This window comes from Cupressus sempervirens, chromosome 11, assembly GCF_028749045.1.
Source record: "Cupressus sempervirens isolate cs-2001-9-10 chromosome 11, ASM2874904v1, whole genome shotgun sequence".
NCBI lineage: Eukaryota > Viridiplantae > Streptophyta > Pinopsida > Cupressales > Cupressaceae > Cupressus > Cupressus sempervirens.
The window spans coordinates 559,564,722-559,588,787 of NC_143128.1; positions in this window are offsets into that span (position 1 = coordinate 559,564,722).

Genomic DNA, 24,066 nt, shown 5'->3' on the forward strand with positions numbered 1-24,066 from the left:
ATCATAAGGGTACATCAAGAGACAAAAATATATTCACTCCTGAATCCCAAATGAATTAATGAGTTGATGTGTTCCTATCTTAGATTGACACAATTTCCAGATGATCATATGAAATGAAATGGGCATGTAGTGAGTAGAAAGAAACTAGAATTACTTGATTCACATGAAGATAATCATATAGTAAAGGTCTCAATGAAAGAAATAGGTGTGCTATACCAAGTCATGATTAACCAAATTGATGATTAATCAAGGTAAAATATCTATATATTACACCAACATCATAGAAATCTCACAGCATAATAAATTAGAAGTTGCATTTATGCCCACTACTTGATATGGAAAAGAATATAAAGGATTACCATATTTAACACTAAGTACATATTATTTATGAAACTATATACAAGTAATCTAATTTAAAGGGAGCATGACTTTGAGGCAAGGAAAAGATAGTTGGAAAAAAGATACATTGCAACAAGTACAAAGGCATCCTTTGTAGGAGGGGAGGAATACATGTTTTCTTAATGGCATTCACCTCCAAGAGGAGATCTTGATAATAATTGACATCATTAACTAAAAGAAGGGAAGGATTAAAAAAATTCACACTTCCACCATTTCTAGGTAAATGGATTCTTGATGAAAGATAACAAATTTTCAATTGTAAGTAAGAGATATGTTAAGTCAATATAAACAATCCTCATCATCTGATAGTTACAACCATAGTTAATATGTTGATTTATTTAAGAGTTGGATATTTTATATTGTTGAAGACAAGAACATTGTGAATTTTGTTGAAGTGAATGGAGATTATTTACGTGGTTGAAAGTGTGTGTCAAGGAAGTTGGAATCCTTTATATACTATTGTTATGTCACGATTGATTGTGACAGTCCAAACTAAAAGATTTTTCCTTTTGTTACTATTTATTTCTTATCTAGGGTCATGGTTATGTATATTTTGTTAATGGAAAGACCTTTCTTAAGAATTGATAAATTCCTAAGAATATGTATTTCTTGTACTTTTGAAAGGCCATTTGAAAGTTACTATCAAAATGCTCTATGATAATGACATGACAATCAGACAATTATCCTCTTTTTAATTGCAACTGTTCTCAACTTTGTGATCATTAAATAATCTAACTAATATAAATTTTCCAAGGGTATTAACCTATTTGGATTAAGGGAATTGTAAGGATTCTTCCTTTTAATAGAGTGATCATCCAATAACAGACATGGGGATAGGCCTATTGATAACATGTTTTCTTAATGAAGTTGAGTGTGTCAAGGCATACATATTATTTAGTTATTGTTCTTGAATTGTTGATTTGTAAGAATATAATGTCATTAAATAAGTTCTGAAGTTATTATATTTTGTTCCTATGATTAGTGTTTTGGTTTCACAATGCACATCCCATTTCTTCTAGAAATGGGGACCCTAGTAAAAAAATTATTTTCCCAAACCCCTAGTCTAGGGCCTGAGTCATTTTTGGGACTCTACTTGGAGTCTAGGTCCTTCCTAGTCCTCTAACTGAGAAACCCAAGTGCCAGAATTGAGAAATTTGGAGGAAAAGTGTATTTGAAGTGCTTAAGAGTGCACATGCACATCTAACACACATACACACCTATCCAAGGTGCCCAAATGCACTAGATATGCATGTGCACACTTATCTCCCCCCTTTACTTATATCATTGTTGTCCTCATTGCTCCCAAGACCGCACCTTTGCACCTCTAAAGGAGCAACAATTTTCTAGCTTACACACACACACACAAACAACACAAGTCATCAAAGGTGTGTACATGTACACCTATCCAAGATGTGCATGTGCACACCTTTATTAGTGCTAAAAAAATAAACAACATTTTTAAAACAAACTTAAACTCACCAAGAAAAGGTGTGCATGTGTGCACCTCCCTAATGTGCGTACATGCGCAAATTTCTCACATAAGTAGAGAATACCTAAGTAGTGGTGTGCGAATGCAGACCTTGTCAAGGTGTGCTTCTGCACACTATTTTAAATTTGAAGTAATCTAAGTGCATATAGGGTGTGCACATGCATGCCAAGGTGTGCATCTACGTACCCTTGGAAGTTTTAAAACATATAAAAAATCCCCTTCATAAACATTGCAATGAATGTGTGTAGTAGTGTACATGTGCATGTGCACATTGCATTAGGGTGCACACTTGGGCACCTATGAAACTACACACAAAATGACTATTCAAGAGTCATTTATCACATCTAGTGCACTTATCAAGGTGTGCGGGGTGCACTAAATTACATTCCAGAGCTATTAAAGGGGATTTCAGTTGTTTTTAAGGGTTTTAGTGTTCTAGGTTTGATTTTTTGGCAATTAGGGTTTGTTTAGGGTTTATTTTTCACTTCTTCAGACTAATGATTCTCTATTTTATGTAGATAAAATGGCTTCCTCATCATCCTCACTTGTTGAAAAGATTGCTTCAAAACCCATTGTCTTGAAGTTTCAAGTGGCACCAAAGAAATCATATTTTTAGGATAATCATTTAGAGATTATAGATACTGAGTTGGGACACATAGACTGGAACATATTCCTTGTACTCTACAATAAGCCTAAAGAGTGGTCCTCGATAGTGTCAATACTCATTAGATTAGGGTTGATGAATGTTGCATTACATCCCACATCTATGTAGTCTTCTAAACTCATTATGACTCTGGCCAAAAACTATGTGTTTAAACAAAGAGTTGTCAAAAGTATCATAGGGGAGATGGTCCTGGACCTTAGACTTAGGAATATTGAGAAAGTATTCCATCTCCCTAGAGATGATCAGTATGTAAAGATAACTTATCATCAAGAAGAAAGATAGTATAGGGAGAATGAAAAGAAGGCTACAAAGGTCATATAATCATCATTTTTGAATGATAAAACATCGGTGGGATGAAGAGCCAGAAAGGTAGACATGACTAGGGGATATATGAAAGATGATATCAAATATGCCATTTTATTTTTGAGAAGAATATTGGGTCTACCATCAACAGGGCATCTTCACATCTGGATGGTCCATTTCATAGAGACCATGAGAATATCTAAAATGATAATTGATTGGGCCACAATACTGAGTGAAAAATTAGATGAATAGCTAATAGGAGTTAAAGCCAACCCCAAGTTTTACATGACATCATATTTGGTATACTTATTAGTGGCAAGGCCAAGTGACTATCTAGGATTGTACAAAAAGGGAAGCAAGCAAGATGCCAATGCTTGGCTCTATGTTGTATATCCTTAGTTGTAAAGAAGAAGCTCTCATATCAGAGAAAAGAATTATAGATAGTGAATGATACCTTCACTTTTGCAATCATCTGATTCATAGAGGGTGGTTATACCAAGAGGATGTTAGTAGCAAAAGCAACAAGGATTATAGAGATTGACACCTATTACATCCTATTTAAAACATTCACTTACCTAAGGGTAGCTGGTACAATGGAGAATTTGAAAAAACTTCCAAGATATCTATTACATAGACTCATCTTATTGGAGATTCCAAAATAGTTCACATCTGCATATGACAGAGTGAGAAAACAACATAAGAAGACGTGGGTATAGCCTATTACTATAGATACATTTGTGGTAAAGAAAAAGAAAGATATTATGACTATTGATTTGGAGTGGGATCAATATCCCTTGGAATCTTACAACTCCCTTCATCCTTATTTTGACAATATAGGTAGAGTTCAATATTTGGTAGGAAAGTAGTTTGTGTATGAAGATGCCATCAAAGATTATTGGATGAATGCGATAAATGAATATGATATCCAAATAAGGAATTATCATAGGATGACTCTCCATCTAGTAGGGAGTTCCTTAAAGATAAAGGTCCAACTAAAGGCTGTTCAACAAGACTCTCAAGATGTCTTGGATCCTTTGTATAACCCCGATAAGATATATGATAGACCAATTATGAATACAAAGATTAACAAGGATGAGAATTCAGATATAAATCACAAGGCAAGGCACATAATTTAGTTGAAAAGGGACTAGATCAAGAAGCCTTTTAACCTCGACCCAATTCCATATATTGTTACCTTTCAATCCATAACATGCCCAGTTAAGGATAAAGGTGAAAAAATTACAGTACCAACTTTCCCTGCTTAATCTCCAATCAGATCTAAAATGGTATACCAACATGACAGGGATGTTAGGTACTTTAGAGTAGATAAAGGAAAGAATAAGAGGAAAAGAGATTCCCTAAAACAAGTTGAGCCTAAAATTGAAGACCTTCAAGATGAAGAGGCTGCTAAACCCCAAGATACACCACAAGTATGCCTACAAGAATAGGAAGAGGAGCAGGAAGAACAAGAGGTGTCACCACCTGCATAAGAGGAAGAGGTCACTCCTTTAGCTTCTAAGAAGGCTAAGGTTTGGCCTACTATGAAAATAAAATGAAGGGGGAGATTAAAAAAGAATGATATTCCCTTTCCTTCAATTCATGAAACCATCCTTGAGGTAGATGATAAGAAGATAAAGAAGATAATCTCCCTTTGAGTTAGAGGACTTGTTTAGCCAAAGCTACTCAAAAAGAGAGAAGAAGAAGCTCGACCATAATGTCACCATCCATTCCTAAGGATTCTATTCAGGTTACCATTTCTAAAGATGATAACTTGTAGTGGATTGATACTCATGAAGGGCAAGAAATAAATATTTGCAACATTTTTGATTTGGATATTATGCCCATGGGAACTAAAATAGTGATTAACAAGATACGAGATACACTCATGAATCAACCTTTGGGGAAGGATTGAAACTAAATGCCACCTTTACCACAAGGGTCTCTAGGTGCATCATCACCACCATTTAGGACTTGTCTTTCTTTCACAAAGGCTTAGTCACTCCTCTTCCCCCTATCATTGAAGGACAAGAACAAGTAGTGCCTGAAGAAGAGCCTAAATAGAGGCCATCCAATGAAGTATCAAAGGAGGGATAGATGCCTAAAGAACCTCAAAAAACTTCTCAAGATACAAAGGCAAGGACTTTGGCTACAACAAATACAAGGGCTCCTAATGTACATGTCTCAGAAGGAGAAGACTCTAGAAAGGAGTGATAAGGGTAAAGGTCCAATAGTGCAAACTGTCTCCCATGGGCATTACACTAATATGGCTAAAGAGGAAGGTTATGATTCAGAAAAAGAGGCAACTAGACATGACTATCAAGGAGAGTATGGATGAGCTAGTAAAAGCAATCAAAAAGCCTGAGCCACCTATGGGTGATGCACAATAATTGGGTTTCATAATGAAAAATAAAGATCAGGACTTAATTGCCCATCATCCATCTCTCCTCCACATGTGGATACTGAAGATTTGATTCCTAAGGACTATCAAAATAAAGAAGTCCTATAAGGAAAGCCCATGATAGACATGACTAAAGTAATGATCACTATGGGTGTCAAGGAGGTGTTTAGGCAGTGAGATTGAAATGAGTTTGAATTGGCGATGTTGCACAAATAGAATGAGCTACTAAGAGGCTATTTGCATGAAATTCTAGGTCCTTTGGACCAAGATCACCCAAAACTTACTCATTTTGTAGCATTGGAGAAAAAGGATAAAGCGAATGTGCGAGTTGATTTAATTTTGGGAGCATGTCAACAATGGCATGATATTTTTGAATAGAAAGGTGTAAAAATAATATAGGGTAATCTGAAACTATTATAGTACATTTAGTCTAGTATGCAAAAGTTGGTATTTATAGTGAGCCAAGATTTTGGTTTGATGGATGAAGTGTAGACCTGTGCGAAGGACCTTAATATTTTGATAGCAATAAAGGGTCAAAGATATCACACTCTCATGGATGTATATATGATAGAAGAGTTGAATAAATTAGAAGATTGGATTGAAAAGATAGATGTAGGAAATAAGTTCATGGAAGGACTTTATGAAGATATTTAAAAGTTAAAAGACTAGACTCAAGAGACAATTTTGGAAGTAGAGAGGTATTATGATGCTATTGCCCTTGATATTTTTGATGATGAGTCAAAAATAAACCTCAAGCTAGTGTAATCAATGGTTGAGAAATTTTGAAGAACTTTTGAGGATGCTTCATCTAATGAAGATATTATGCAGGCATTGAAGATTGAAGAGGTATTGCTAGAACTAGACACTAGACTTGATGATTTTGTGGAGACTCGAATGGATATCAATAATTTTTGGCAAAACAATCAAGCATAAATACAAGGCTCTAGATTTTTTTATATATTACTCAAGTGATGAAGATTATAGAGAATTCAAGAGAAAACATTGAGACATAGCTCTGGCATAAAAGGGAAGAAAACCCAAAAGCTAGAATTTTAGTTTTGACACTTGGAAAAATTTGGAATTTTTTGAACTTGCCACCAAGGTGCACAAGGTACACAAGGTGTGCAAGGTGCACTATTCTAGAGGTGCATTGATAATTTTGAAGAAGTGATAGTGCACTGATAGTTAATTGTCAATTGCTAATTTAGAGCTTTCCATGCACCAAAAATGCATTCTGATGACAATTCAACTCCCATAAACATTTAGAGAAGGTAAATTTTCCATTTTTAGAGCTTCTAGTAACTCTTAGACCCTCTTACATCTTCCTTCTTCTTGTCTACTTCTTCTTTTATTTTTTTAAGTCATGTAAAGGCTCATACACCCATTAATTGATATAAACAAGGGTGGAGTCCTACTTAGCACCATTTAAGAAGTTTTTTTGTACATAATTAGATTTTTTTTATTAATTTAGAAGCATATGTTTGCATTAAGAGATCTCTCACTCTTAAAAAAAATTTAGGAGATGATTTCTTATAAATTTAGGAATGTAACATGTATTCTAGGTCGTTATTTTGATGCAATAATATATGCTATTCGTGCTCTCATTCTAAGTATAGTTATTCTTGTCAGAGTGTGTTATTTTTGGGAATTCTTGTTCATGAATAATAATGGAGCCAGTGGTTTTTTTGTGTAGAATTGATTGTTCAATATTTTAGTTCTAGTATTTGCCGCATGTTGACAAATTTTGCTAATGTACCAAGTTGGAGAAGAGATTATCCTATTGTTGCTATATAGCTTCTTGTCTCATATGAGAACACTTTTCATAGCCATTCTATTTGATGAGAACTAAAATATCTTTCATTTTTTACTAAATTATCATTGATGATTGCATTCATGGATCTAAAGAAGTGTTGCTCCTATTTTCATTAGTTTCCTACCTAATCTTTTTGATGATTTAAATCACAGATGTGTTTTTAACATGGTTTATGTCTATTAGGAATTTCCCTTTCATGTTATTTTCTTTCATCACTTATTACCTTATCTTTTTTATTTTCTTTACTAACACTTGGTTAAATTAGGAATTCATATAGTTGCATTGTTAGATTGCATTCATTTAAAAAATAGAAAATACCAAAAAAACATATTTCTTTTGTGGTTTCTTTAACACCTTATTCATAATTGGTAGAACCAGCAAAGGTCTCCCTATGAACAAACACATTTATCTTCAACTAAGCAAATTTTAGTAGGTCACAAGATTGCCCAGAACCTTGGAGTTGATCCTAGATTAGCTTTTCAAGAGATGGATTTGAAAGGATTTTTGTTGTTAAGCATAATGCAAAATGACAACTCAATAGAAAGTGGTACTAGAAGAAGGGCCTTGAACCATTTGAAATATAAAAAACAACTTGAAAATTCAAAATTCTACATTTTTTACAAGTTCAAAAAAAATTTCATCTGTCACTATCTGAAGGTGCACAAGATGCACTATATTTTTGAGAAAGTGTGCTTCTACAGAGGTGTGATTTTTTCATAATTGATGCAAACTAGAAGATCCCTATCCAACATTCCCGTTTTAGTGAGCTTTAAGATCTTTGGATAGTGAGCCATAGTTCTTAAAACTTAGTCATTTTTGTTAGCCTCTCACTGACAAAGAATTTCCTAGAATTATATCACCTCCATTCAATATTTAATCATCTTCCTTAGTTTCACCTCCAAACCAATCACTTTTGTTTACACCAAATCCTCCATCAATGACCTTTTTTGAAAATGTTGTAGAATCACCAATCAACTTGACAAGGGTACTTAATGACCTTCCTAAGAATCCTAAGAAAATTTTCCCAAGGTTCATCTATGGAGAAACAAGAATAGTTGAAGATTACATTAAGGTTTTTAAAGAAATTTTCAATTGAAAGAAAATTACTAATGATAATGTGGTTCTTCACTTATTCCCATACTCATTGGGAGAAGTTGGCTTTAATTGGTACATCAATTTACCACTAGGATGCATTAGAGACTGGGACACTTTCGAAAAATTATTCTTAGAACAATTCAAAACTTTTATCAACCTAGTTGTAATACATCATCAATTCTATTAATCAAAAGGGACCTAACCAAAATAGTTTAATACTTCAATCACCACTTTCATATGGCATACTGCAAGCTGGAAATGCCATACACTATACCAATTGAAGTCACAATTCATATTTATCTAAATTCTATGGACCATCTTATGACTATTTTTCTAAGAAGACCTCCTACTATAAATATTGACACATTGGACAAGGTCTTCTTGGAAGCAATACCTTCACAAAACAAGCCAATCCTAATGGAAGAGGATTGATGCCCTAGCTCAAGCTATCACCACAATACCAACATATCTTGTTGGAGCACCAATGATGCCTAGCCAATTTATACCAATGAATTCCACTCCACTACAATAGGCACCCACTCCACAAGTTTCATCTATAACATACCCAAGATATGAACCTCCAAAAGCTACTTTCTTTGAGAAAAAGGTAACAAAATCCCTCAAAATAAAGAATTGTGTTACATATAAGATTTTTCAAATGAAAAAAACCATACCTTAAATTACTGATGAGTTGACCTATTTGAGGTTGTCACAAGGACAAAATAACACCTTTCAAAGAACAAATGCTGGTCCTTACAACAACAACAATTATGGTCACAACTACAATAGGAATTTCAATAGAAATAAAAATATAGTAAATAACAATGTGAGAAACAACAATGGAGGAAATAGTTCCAATCCTCCTGATCACAACAATTATTTCCAAAGATAGAATCAACAATGGAACACTCGTCGAAACAATAGAAGAATTCTTGCAGATTATAACAAGAATAATGTCCAATATGTGCACATCAATTAGTATGATAGTAATCAGAATGTACGTAACAATGATAGCTCATATTACAATGGAAATCAGAAAGTGAATCAAAATTCATAGGGAAATAGTAATGAGCCCCATATGCAATTCAATTTCATGATGCTAGAATCCTACAATTCTTCACAAAACACGAGAATGGAACAACAAGCCAACGAAGAATTTTCTTTTCCATTTAGTCAAGAGCCAAACACTCAACCAAAAGAAGTGTTTGCTTTCAGGAATGATAATTGAAATGCTTACAATTTGTGAAGTTAGAAGGAACCTGCGACTGATGATATTCCTCCCACATTACAACCAACTCCTGCATATCCGAGAGCAAGTAACAATCTAGTACCTATCACACTCCCATATGAAGGACACCAAAATTAGGATCAAGAAAATGTACCCACAATCTTGAAGAATCCTAAATGATCTACTAAAAAGTATAATGCAGTGGAAGATTTGAAATGAAAAAAGGCCAACATGTCCATGTTCAACATGCTACAAAATTATCCTAATTAGTGTGAAGCACTATGAAAAATCTCAATCATATGAAGGCAACCCCTAATGTGAATATTGTCCCTCAAAAGACAATGTCACAACAAGTTAATTCTTTGGAAGCCATGCCAATTATGTTTAAAGAGAATGTTGAGGTACCTCCTTTTTTTTCTACCATCAGAATCTATGGGAAGAATATTCTCAATTGCCTAATTGATTTTGGAGCTTCTTGTAATGTCATGCCACTATTGATAGCACAAAGGTTGGCAAGCACTCCTCAGCCCTCTAATTGAATAGTGATACAACTTGACAAAATGGAACTAAAAATTATTGGCATGTTGAAAGATGTTTGGATATAGTTGATAGTTGACCCCCAGATTCAAGACATAATAGATATACATGTGGTTGAAATTCTTGAAACATATGGATTTCTACTAAGTAGAGAGTGGATAAAATTCTTAAGAGGATGGTTTTTAACAGATTTTTACTCAACTGTGGTTACCTTGAAAAGGGTTGAATAATTAAATCAAGATTGATGTTAAGCCAAAATTGAAAACAATGTTTACACAATACAATGCACCAAACAAGGTAGCATTTCTACAATATGATTTAGGCTCTTAAAAAGTGATTTTTTTTTATACAACTTCAATTAAAGTATCAGATGATTGAAATTGAAGGACCATGATTTCAATCCCAAAAAGAAGAGATTGTGATGTAGTTCATAGATATCATGGTGGTGAACTTATAATGCCTAGGTCAAGAAGAAGACCCAAGTACTTTGCACCTTCTAGGATTGTCCACATTGCACAAATTTAGTCATTCAAAGTTTGAATGTTCACATTTCCAAGAAGTGGTTGCTTAGGTTCTAACTTAGATAATGGAAATAAAGGGTGACCATCTTCCAAAAGAAGTACCCATGGAAAATACAAGTTCCACATAAATATCTGAAGTCATGGGGAAAGATGGAGAAGAGGTAGAAGATCTTAATGCATCATATAATGACACCTATTCAAATGGTGGATGTTTCTTGTCTTCTCTACTAGGAATTATTAAGATCCAAAGAAGGAGACATTTCATAAAGGGCCAAGGTTGGACTTTGACAATCATTCATCCTAAGCCTAAAGTTGAAAAAATAATAGAATTGATTGGGGAAATTCAAGATCAATAAGAGAAATATACACTCACCATATTAAAGAAAAATAATGAAAAATCATCAAGTCCACCACATGAGGTTCAAGTAAAAGAAAAGCTACAAATGAACATGCATAAGTCCAAGAAGCCCAAAGAAGAAGAACCAATCTAGACACTCAGGTTCGATGACTCTAAATGTAAAGTAGGAGCCAGTGCAAGTATTGAATTAATAAACTCAAAAGGTAGGTCTTTTATGCAGCATATAGATTACAATTTAGGTGTACTAACAATTTTGTAGAGTGTGAAGCCTTGATTCATGGACTTTTCTTTACATTAGAGAAGGGATTCAAAGCTCTAATAATCAAAGGAGACTCCCAGTTGGTGACTAGAAAAGTGAAATCAATTTACACTTGCAATGATAAGATATTACTCACTTATAGAAAAAGAGTATGGGATATAATGGATGACTTCAAAGCATTGAACATAAATTTCACCCCTGGAAGGAGAAACATGGTAGCAGATGTCCTTACAATTTCAACTAGTGCATTACAACCCATTGAGAGAACAAAATTGAAAATATTTTTAGTAGAATTGGTTTTTGCCCTATCTATATTATACAACATTATGAACTTCCAATTTTTCTAGGATGACCAATACATACTTGAGTTTATCATGTGCAAAGGCCATTTTAAAGGGAAAGAGATTGACGAGACTCTTGATGACAAACATAAGGATGAAGAACTTGAACATAAAGATGGGATCCTCAACTTGAAAACCAAAACTATCCCAAAAGGGATGGTTGAGTTGGAATGCATCTTTGATCATGATGAATCAGTGCTTAGCAAGAGAATGGTCAAAGAAAAAAGGATTGAGGAATGTGATTCATATAATCTAGGTATGAATGAAGATCCTAAAATGGTAAGGGTATGAAAGGTGTGCAATACTCAGGAAAGGGGAGATATGCTCCAATTTCTTAGGGAGTACAAAGATGTCATTGCTTGGAGTTATGAAGAACTCAAAACATATGATCCTAAAATCATTACACATAACATTTCATTGAAACTAGATACCAAACCTTTCTGAAAAAGATAAAGACCTGTTAATCCCATCATTGAATTATTGATAATGAAAAAGTAAAGAAATTACTTGATGCTAAGATTATCTTCCCCATTCATCATTCTACATGGGTAGCTAAATTGGTTCCAATGAGGAAAAAGATTGGAGAGATTTGCCTTTGTGTGGATTTCTGTAATTTGAACCTAGCATCTCAAAAAGATAACTACCCTTTTCCTTTACTTGATGAAGTATTAAAATTTTTACATGGATCCAAAATGGTTTCTTTCTTATATGGATATTCTAGATACTGTATATGAGCAATGTTAGTATGCTAATAGAAACCAAATTTAAATAAAGCTTCTACAAACTAAACAAAATTCATAAACTTCAAGATAGACTAAGATGAGCTCTCAATTGAGAATATAAGCCATTAATGGGCTCTCTCAACGAGAAGCTCTCTTGTTGAGTAGCTTTGTCTAAATAGATAGGATGTATTCTCAAGCTTATGCTTCAAAAAGGGCTTCAAATGGAGTTGGAATTTGGGTGTGAGTGTATGGTTTTGATGTAAAATGGCTTCTCAAAATGGCATTATGACTTTACTTCATGGATTGTGTTATTTTGCAAAGGGGAAGGATCCAATTTATAGGCAAGAGGCTTGAGGGATTGAGGGCTAAGATGCAAGGATGGGAAAAAGCTCATGGAGGGCTCAGATTGCATGAGAAGAGAGCACATGGATTGTGCTTCTTTACAACCAATCAAAGAGTGACACATGTCACAGGGTGAGAGGATGGAGGAAAGGGGAAGGATGAGTCAACAAAGGAGGCTCAAGGGATAAAATATTCATAAAGACCCTCATAATGACTTGTAAGAGCAATAAAAGGGCTTGGAAGAGTCATTTATGGCCTAGTGGACTTCATAAAGTTTTATGGTTGAGATATTTTGAGGGTGATGAGAGAAATTTCGACTTGGACTTGATTAGGAAGGTTTTAAGCTTGTTTAGGCTTGTGCAAATGATTAGAGGATGGATTAGGATGGTTTAGGATTAGCTTAGGGATAGGCAAGTGGATGGCATTTAATGAGGGTGGGTGAAGGAGGAGATATTTGTTAACTTTGGCTTGGGTTAGTAAGTTTTAACCCATGTTTAGGGAATGTGACAAGGTTAGGAGGGGATTAGGATTAGGTTTAAAGACATCTTCTAGAAGAGTCTAGACTTTGGATGAGGATAAAGACTTTCTAGAATAGTCTAGAATTTCCTAGGATGAGGATGAAGACTTTCTAGAAGAGTCTAGAACTTCTTAGGATTAGATTTTTAGGAAATAAATAAAGTTTTATTTATTTCAAGGGTTTGGGTTGAGGAGATATTTATTAAAACTTTTTTAATAAACATGAGGATTAATATTTAATCTTAATTAAATATTTTGAGTTGGGATTAGGGGTAGGAAATGATGGGATTAGCCTTTAATCGAAATTAAAGAAGGATTAGAAGATTTTGGAAGAGGTTATTGGTCATAAGGAAATTGGTCATAAGGAAATTTTTTATTTATTTTAGGATTTTTGGTCAATTTATTAATTAAATAATTAATAAATAAGGAAATAATGTTTAAATAAGATTTAAACATTTTAGGGAGGGATTCTTTAATTAAATATTTTTAATTAAGATATAGGGATTTAATGGCATAAAAATTAATTAATTAATTAATTAATTAATTAATTAATAAATGATGATGTCATCAGGGATTTTTTCAAAAAATAAAAATACTTTATTTTTTAAAGGATTTTTAGGTGTCTACAGATACAACCAGGTGATGGTTGATGAAGAGGATAGGATGAAGACTACTTTCATAACAAAATAGCAAACTTTTGCCTATAAAAGAATGTCCTTTGGATTGATCAATGCAGGGGATACATTCCAACAAGCCATGGAAAAAGCTTTCAAGGGACTAATAAACAAATATATAGTCATCTACATGGATGATGTAACTATATTTTTGAAGGATTGAAGCACTCATATTGTTGAATTAAGACAAGTGCTCAATACATGTCAGAAATATGGTATATCTCTTAATCCCAAGAAGTATTCATTTGGGGTGACTAAAGGAAAGCTTTTAGGTCACATTAGCTTTGAAGCTAGAATTTTCATCAATCCTAAAAGAATTAAAGACATCATAAAATTCTCACCTCTGCATAGTCATAAAGAACTCAAGTCTTTCTTCACGAAGTTAAATTTTGTGCAAAAATTCATAAGTGGATTTGTGAAAATAGTTTGCCCCCTTAATGATTTACTCAAGAAAGGAAAAAAAATAGAATGGGTTCCAAAAATCAAGAAATCATTCAAGGACATAAAAGTTCCATAGCTCCAGTACTTGTTAGTTTGGACTATGAGCTACCATTTAAGATATACATTTTTGCTTCAAACATTCATGTGCTAGAATTCTTATGTAGAAGAAAGACAAAGAGGATGAAAGACCCATTGCTTTTATGAGTTGTCCTCTAAAGAATGTTGAGTTAAACTATTCTAATCTTGACAAATAGTCTTTCACTTTGATAAAAGTTGTCAAGAAATTCTACCGTTATATACAAAGGAGCAAGTTGTATAGAATTATACCTAATCTAGTAGTTAAGACATTACTGATGCAAAATGAATTGGGTGAAAGATGAGGAAAATGGATGGTGATACTGCAAGAGTTTGATTTAGAGATTCAACCAATGAAGTTTATTAGAGGACAAGGGTTAACAAATATGATAGCCGATAATGAGATAAAAAATGAGAATGAATTCAGATTTGATGAAAAAACTAGCATAAAAGATCAAGAAAAGAAGATTATAGTATCTCAAGTTGATATTGATCAAGGAAAAATAACATATGTTTGGTATTAGGATATTGTTTACTATTTTTTACAAAAAAAATACCCCAATTGGATGAATAGTTCCCAGCGTAGAGGTTTCAAATGAATTGTGAATCTTACATGTTGCAAAATAGGAAAGTATATAAAAGGAACTATGAAGGAATCTACCTAAAGTATTTGCGACAAGAAGAATTCAAAGAGATTTTGGAGTAGTGCCATGATAGGTATGGAATAGGACATGGATCAATAAAGGCTAAGACCAATATGATTTTAAGATTGGGTTATTTTTTTCCTACAACCTTCAAGGATACTTTTGAACATGTGTGTGCTTGCCACATTTGTTAGACTAGTGCTAACAGAGAGAGACATCCTGTGATGCCATTACAACCAGTGTTTGGGTTACACCCTTTTGCAAAGTGGGGGCTGGACTTTCTTGGTCCAGTAAACCCACCATTTTTGATAGGACATACATTCATTCTCATAGATGCAGACTATTGCATGCATTGGATAGAAGCTAAAACCTTTAGAAATTGCATTGCAAAGATAGTTACAAATTTCTTGGAAGAAAATGTTGTAACTAGTTTTGGGATGTCATTCTTCCTAGTTTGTGATAATGGATCATCCTTTGCATCAATATTCCTTACCCAGTGGGTGTTGGATAATCAAGTTATAATCAAGTTCTCTTCAAATTACTATCTATAAGGAAATGGTGTGGTTGAATCTACAAATAAAAACTAGATGCATCAAAACTTGATCACAATGATAAGATGTTTATTGAAAGAAAACCCTAGAGATTGGCATACTCAACTCAAATATGCATTATGGATAGACTAAGTCAAGGTCAAGAATGCTTTGGGAACATCCCCATATTTTTTTGTCTATGGACAAGAACCAATGTTCCCACCTAACTGCAAGATTCCTATTTTGAAATTCATGAGTGGGTACACTGTAGATGCTGACACGATTTGGATTAGATTAATGAATCTCTTGGAAATGGATGAAAAATGAATAGCTTGTTTAGAGCATATGGGAAAAAATTAGATTGTCATTAAAAAGTGGTTTGACAAGTGGGCCACAATAAAATCTTTCAAAATATCTAACCTTGTTCTTGTGTGGGACAAGGCAAAAGAAAAACCATTCGGCCACACTAAGTTTCAATGCTTGTGGATTGGCACTTATCAAATCGCAAAAATTCTAGGAGAAAATACTTTTTGGCTAAGTTCCTTACAAGGGAAATTGGTTCCATTTCCACTAAATGGGCAATTCTTGAAACATTACTTTGAGGCCTAAAAGTGAAATTTAACAAAAAAAAAAAAAAGTGCTTCATTTATGCATGTGTGTTTGCTTTCAGTTGTTTGTTCTCTTTCAGTTGTGTGTTTTCTTTCAAAGTTGTGTTAGTTTGGGGGTTAGGTGTAATCAAGATTCTATCTTGGTGCATTTCATAAGCCACTCTTTTTGGTTTCAACTTGTGGGAAGAGGTATTTATTTTTCAAAGCATTTAAATGATCTTGTTTCTTGTACCAACTAAAGAATGGATGTAACTTATAGTAATAGAGGACTTTCAATCTTGAAATTAGAATTGCAGATTAACAGTTCTCAAAAATTTTCAAATTTAAAAGGTTGACTATCTTGGTGTTTTCAAATCAAGGTTGATGGCAGCAAGGGATAGTTTGAAGCCTACCAGTTCAGACAAAAGGTCTTTTCAAGGAATTTCTAAGGTCACTATTGGCGTGAGAGTTTCCATAAAATTCTTAAAAGAGGAATGCAAAGGTTATCAACTAAAGAAAGAATCTAAGAAACAACATCAATGCCTTGATCACACAGTCTAAGCATGGTCAGGGTATAGAAAGAAAATAAAAAAGGAAAACATGGTGTTAAGAATGAAAGGTTCAAAAATGGTTTGAGAAATGTAATCTAACATTAGGGATATGCACTCCAAAATGGCTATCTAGTATACAAATTGCTTCATGGAAGAATCAAATGGAAACATGAAAGCTCTGTGAAGCAAAATTCAAAAGATTACCAAGGACCTCAAATGTAAAAAAAGTGATAACTCATAAAGAGCCCTTAAAATGGATTTTCTCATTTGGTTAGATAAGTGACTGATAAACATGTTTTGTGAGGATTCCTAATGAATGGACTGGTGGGATGAAAGATTTTCTCCAATATTCTAGAAGCTCATGATCGACTGCATTTGAGATGCCCAAGGAAATGAATATACTAAGCACACACTGAGCTTAAGGATTCAAGATTCTAAAGTTTTGATTATGAAGCAACTTGAAATATGCTTGTAGTGTTCAGGATTTAGTTGATATTTTACACATGTTAGAAGAATGCTTGCTAATATTTTCCTAGAGCCCTAGTCTGGGGCCTAATTCATTTTTGGAACTCTACCTAGAGTTTGGGTCTTGCCTTGTCCTCTAACTGAGAAACCCAGGTACCTAATTGAGAAATTTGGAGGAAAAGTGTGTTTTAAGTGCTTAAGAGTGTACATGCACATGTAGAACACATGCACCCATATCCAAGGTGTGCAAGTGCACACTTATCTCCCTTTGGAGATGTACACCTACACATATACCTCCAAAGGGTGTGCACTATCTCAAGTCCATAAATACCTAGGACCCCCCTTTCCTTCTATCATTATTCTTGTTGCTCCTCCCTAGACTGCACATCCCCACCTCCAAAGGTGTGACACTCTACCAACCTGCACACACACACACACAAACAACATAAGTCATCGAAGGTACACCCGTGTGCACCTATCCAAGGTCCTTTATTTGAGCTTAAAAAATAAGAAAATAATAAACATACTTAAAAAAAATTAAACTCACCAAGGAAAGGTGTGCATGTGTGCAACTCCCTAAGGTACACAAATGCACACCTTTCTCACACAAGAAAAGAATACCTAGGTAATGGTGCACATATGCGCAACTTATTAAGGTGCACTTCTATGCACCATTTTCAATTTGAAGCAATTTAAGTGCATATAGGGTACCCACATGTGCACCCAACTAAGGTTTGCATGTGTGCACCCTTGACACTTTTAAAACATATGACAAATCCCCTTCGTACACATTGCAATGAATGTGTGTAGTAATGTGCATGTGCATGTGCACACTCCATCAGGGTGCACACCTATGTAGGTGCACAACTGCACAAAAAATGACTATTTAAGAGTAACTAAGCACACCTAGTGCACTTATCAAGATGTACAACGTGTGCTAAATTGCATTCCAGATCTATTAAAGGGGATTTCAGTTGTTTTTTAGCATTTTGGTGTTCTGGGTTTGATTTTTTTGCAATTAGAATTTGTTTAAGGTTTATTTTTCACTTCTCTGGACTAATGTTTCTATATTTTGTGCAAATAAAATGGCTTCCTCATCATCCTCACTTTCTAAAAATATTTCTCCAAAACTCATTGTCTTTTGGTTTCAGGGTTCACTAAAGAAATCACATTTTTAGGATAATCATTTAGAGATTAGAGTTACTTAGTGGGGACACATAGACTAGAACACATTCCTTCTACTTTGTAATAAGCCTAAAGAGAGGTCCCCAATGGTGTTGACAATTATTAGATTAGGGTTGGTCAATGCCACATTACATCCCACATCCATGCAGTCTTCTGAGCTCATAATGACTCAAGCCAAAAACTATGTTTCCAAAGAAAGAGTTGTCAAATGTGTCATAGGGGAAATAGTTTGGACCTAAGACCTAGGAATATTGAGAAATTATTCCATCTCCCTAGAGTTTATCAGTATGTGAAGATAACTTATCATCAAGTAGAAAGATGGTATAGGAAGAATGACAAGAAGGCCACATAGATCATAGATCATCATTTTTTATTGATAGAACACTAGTGGGATGTAGAGCCAGAAAGGTAGACATGACTAGGGGATATATGAAAGGTGATATAAGATATGCCATTATACTTTTGAGAAGAATCATGGGTCTATCATGAGCAGAGCATCTTCACATCTGGATGGTCCATTTCATAGATACCATCATAGAGACCATCATAATAGCTAAAATGCCAATTGATTGGGCCACAATACTAAGTGAAAACTTAGATGAACAACAAGTAGGAGTTAAAATCAACCCCAAGTTTTACATGACATCATATTTGGTATACTTATTGGTGACAAGGACAACCAACTATCTAGGACTATACAAGAAGGAAAGCATGCAAGATTCTAATGCTTGACCCTATATGGTATATCCTTGGTAAAGAAGATGCTCTTAAATCAAAGAAAATAATTTTGGATAGTGAATGATGCCTTCATTTTACAAATCATCTGATTCATAGAGGGTGATTATGTTAAGAGGATGTCAATAGAGGAAACAATAAGGATCATAGAGATTGGCACCTATTACATCTAGTTTAAAACATTCACTTACCTAAGGGTAGCTGGTACGATGGTGAATCCAAAGAAACTCCTAAGATATCCATTAGATAGGCTCATCTTATTGGAGATTACAAGACAACTCACATGTTCATATGATAGAGTGAGAAAACAACATAAGAAGATGAGGGTATGGCCTATTACTATAGGTGCATTTGAGGTAAAGTAGAAGCAAGATATTATGACTTTTCATTCAGAGTGTCCCTTGGAAGATTACAATTCCCCTCATCCTTATTTTGATAATATTACCAAAGTTTAACATTTGGTAGGAAAGCAATTTATGGATGAAGATGTCATCGAAGATCATTAGATGAATACAATAGATGACTATGATATCTGAATAAGGGATTATTATAGGATGACTCTATATCTATCAAGGAGCACCTTAAGAAAAAGGTCCCACTCAAGGCTATTTAGCAAGACACTCAAGATGTCTTGGATCCCTTGTATAACCATGACAAGATAGATAACAGGCCAATTATGAATGCAGAGATTGACAAGGATGATAATGTAGATCTAAATCATTAGGAAAGGCACATAATTCAGCTAACAAGAGACTAGATCAAGAAGCCTTTTAACCTTGAACCACTTCCATAGATTGTTATCTTTCAAGCCACAACACACTTAGTTAAGGGTAAAGGTGAAAAATTTACACTATCAACTTTCCCTGCTCAATCTCCAGTTAGGCTAGAAATGGTTACCAATATTATAGGGATGTTGGGTACTTTAGAGAAAATAAAGGTAGTAATAAGAGGAAAAGAGATTCCCCAAAGAAGGTTTAGCCCAAAACTGAAGAGCCTCAAGATGAAGAGATGACTTAAGCCCCAGATACTACACAAGTACCTTGCATAGGAACATGAGTAGGAACTAGAGTAGAAAGAACAAGAGGTGTCACCACCTATACAAGAGGAAGAGACCACTCCTTCAACTTATAAGAAGGGTAAGGTTGGACCTACTATTAAAAGAACATGAAGGGGGAGATTACGAAAGAAATTTATTCCCATTCCTTTAGTTCCTAAAACCATCCCTAAGGCAGACGATGAAGAAGATGAAGAAGATAATCTCCCTTTGAGTCAGAGGACTCATTTAGCCAAGGCTTCTTAAGAAGAGAGAAGAAGAAGCTTGACCATAATGCTACCATCCATTCCTAAGATTTAGGTTACCATTTCTAAAGATGAGTAGCTACAGTGGATTGATACTTAGAAAGGGCAAGAAACAAATATTTTCAACATTTCTGGTTTGGATTTTATGCTTATGGAAACTAAAATGGTGGGTGACAAGATATGAGATACACCCATGTACCAACCTTTAGGGGAGGATTGGAACCAAATGCCACCACCACCACAAGGGTCTCTGGGTACATCACCACCATCAATTAAGGACTTGTCTTTCTTCAATAAAGGCCCAATCACTCCTCTTCCTCCTATCACTAAAGGACAAGAATAAGTAGTGCTTGAAGAAGAGCCTAAATAGAAAGTATTAGAGGAGGGACAAATACCTAAAGAACCTCAAAAAAATTCTCAAGATATAGAGGCAAGGACTTTGGCTACAACATATACAAGGACTCCTAATGTAGATCTCTCTCAGAAGGAGAAAACTTTGGAAAGGAGTGATAAGGGTAAAGGGCCAATAGTGCAAACCTTCTCTTGAGTCAAATATATGCCTCCCGTGGGCACTACACCAATATGGCTGAAGAGGAAGATTATGATTAAGCAAAAGAGGCTATTGAACATTAGTGTGGAGGAGAGTATGAATGAGCTGGTAAAAGCAATAAAAAATCCTGAGCCACCTACGGGTGATGCACAACAATTGACCTTCATAATGAAGAATAAAGACCTGTACTTAATTGCCCATATATCCATCCCTCCTCCACATGTGGATACCAAAGATTTGACTCCCAAGGAATATCAAATTAAAAAATTCCTATTAGGAAAGCCCATGATATACATGACTAAAGTAATGATCACTATGGGTGTCAAGAAGGCATTCATGTAGCTAGATGGAAATGAGTAGGAATTAGTGATGTTGTGCAAATAGAATGATCTTTTAAGAGGCTATCTAGATGAAATTGTAGGTCCTTTGGACCAAGATCACACAAAACTTACTCTTTTTGTGATATTGGAGAAAAACAATAAAGCAAATGTGCAAGTTGATTCATTTTTGGGAGCATTTCAGCAATGTCGTGATAGTTTTGAGTAGAAAGGTGTACATATAATACAAGGTAATCTGAACATGTTACATAACATTCAATCTAGTGTGGAGAAGTTAGTATCTATAGTGAACCAAGATTTTGGTTTGATGGATGAAGTGTAGACTTGGGCCAAGGACCTTAAAGTTTTGACAACAATAAAGGGTCAAAGATATTGCACCCTCATGGATGTATATACAAAAAAAGAGTTGGATAAACTAGAATATTAGATTAAGAATATAGATGTAGTAAATAAGGTCATGGAAGAAATTTATGAAGATATTTAGAAGTTAAAAGACCAGACTCAAGAGATAATTTTGGAAGTAGAGAGGCATTACGATGCTATTCCCCTTGAGTTTTTAAAGATGAGTAAAAAATAAAGATCAAATCAATGCAATCAATGGTAGAGAAATTTTGAAGAACTTTTGAGGATGTTTCATCTGATGAAGATATTATGCAAGCATTTACGATTGAAGAGGTATTCTTAGAATTGGACAATAGACTTGATGATTTTGCAGGGACTCTAATGGATCTTAGTAATTATTAGCAAATGTTCAAGCACAAATATGAGGCTCTAAATTTTTTGGATGTTACCCAAGTGACGAAGATTATAGAGAAATTCAAGAGCAAACATCCAGACATAGCTCTAGCATAAAGGGGAAAAAACCTAGAACTAATAATTTTATTTTTGACACTTGGGAAAATTTTGGATTTTTTGAACTTGCCACCAAGTTATGCAAGGTGCACAAGGTGTACTATTCCAGAGGTGCATTGGCAATTTTGAATAAGTGATAATACACCGACAGTTAATTGCTAATTGCTAATTTAGAGCTTTCCATGCACCAAAAATGCATTCTGATAGTAGTTCAACTCCCAAAAACATTTAGAGAAGGTCAAGCTTCCATTTTTAGAGGTTCTAGTGATTGTAAAATCCTCTTACAACTTCCTTCTTCTTATCTACTTCTTTTTTTATTGTTTTAAGTCATGCAAAGGCTCATGCGCCCTTTAATTACTATAAACAAGGGCAAAGTCCTACTTAGCACCATTTATGGAGTCAATTTGTATATAATTAGATTTTTTTATATTAGTTTAGAAGCATATGTTTTCATTAAGAGATCTCTCACTCTCAACACAAATTAAGGAGATGATTTCATATAAATTCAAGAATGTAACATGTATTCTGCATTGTTATTTTGTGGCAATAATATATGTTATTAGTGCTCTCATTTTGAGTGTAGTTATTCTTGCTAGAGTGTGTTATTTTTGTAAATTATTGTTCATGAATAATAATGGATCCAATGGTTTTGTTGTGTTTATTTGATTGTGTGATCTTTTAGTTCTGGTATTTGTCATGTTTTTACGAATTCCACTGACATACCAAGTTGGCGAAGAGATCACCCTATTGTTCCTACATAGCTTCTTGTCTCACATGAGTGCACTTTCTGTGGCCTTGTGATTTAATGAGAAGTGAAACATATTTCATTTTTTACAAAATTCCCATCAAGCATTGCATTATTTTATTTGAGGAAGCATTGCTCCTATTTTCATTGGTTTCCTACTTGATCTTTTTGATGATTTAATTCATAAACATGTTGTTAACGTGGTTTATGTCCATTAGGAATTTCTCTTTCATGTTATTTTCTTTCATCTCTTGTTACTTTATCTTTGTTATTTTCTTTACTAACACTTGGTTAAAATAGTAATTCATATAGTTGCATTGTTAGATTGCATTCATTTAAAAAATAGAAACTACCAAAAAGCGTATCTTTTTTGTGGTTACTTTTAAAACAACAAGCAAATTGAACATCTTATATGTAATTGGTCAGAACAACCAAAGGATTCCTTGTGAATAAATACATTTATCTTCAACTAAGTAGAATTTAGTAGGTCACGAGATTTCCTAAAACCTTGGAGTTGATCCTAGATTAGCTTTTCAAGAGAGGAATTCGAAAGGATTCATGTCATTAAGCATCATGCAAAATGACAGCTTAACAATTAGTTTTCCAAGGTAATCAGTGATTTAAGCATTGAGTTTATATCAGGTGGATGAGTTTCAAGTTTGAAAAATAGGGCAGTTGTTCCCAATTTTTAATTTCCCATATTGTGTGACCATGAACTAACTATATGGCATAGAGTTATTTCAATGATCAAGGATATAAGGAAGATTATGGATATTTTTTTCTTTGAAATTTTTTCAATAATTTGTGTTTTGACCTACTATAATATTTTAACATTCATTTACAAGAGGTTTGATAAAGTTTCTTCAAAGTTAATGGAAATTAAATTCTCACTATTACAAACCCTTATTTGGGTATCCAATAACAATAGAAATTATGTAACTTTGAAACTAATTGGTGGAATAACATAAATCTTGGTTTTGTATTCAATTTCAATATCATTTTTATGTCCCCAAAGGTACTATTGACATAAAAGCTTTCACCTTGGTTTGAGGGAATACTTCTCATACAACCTTGTGTAAAATGGAAACAATCTCAAAAGTGTGGGACTTCGCAACTTGAGATTGAGTATTTGGAGAAGGTCAGCTTCCTTTACCTATCAGGATGCACCTAACTGATCTTCAAGAGGAAAAGGGAAATGGAATGCATGTAAGAAAAACTACCTAATCTAATTTAGAGGGAAATGCACCAAAATAGTATGTGGGTCTACTTCTTTTCCAATGAATGCACTAAAAACTTAATAGACTTCTCAAAATATACCATTATCTACACCTTTTCAATTTCTACATCATAATAAGCCAAAGATAACACAATCAGAGAAGGAATACAATGGATTCACTTGATCTAATCAGT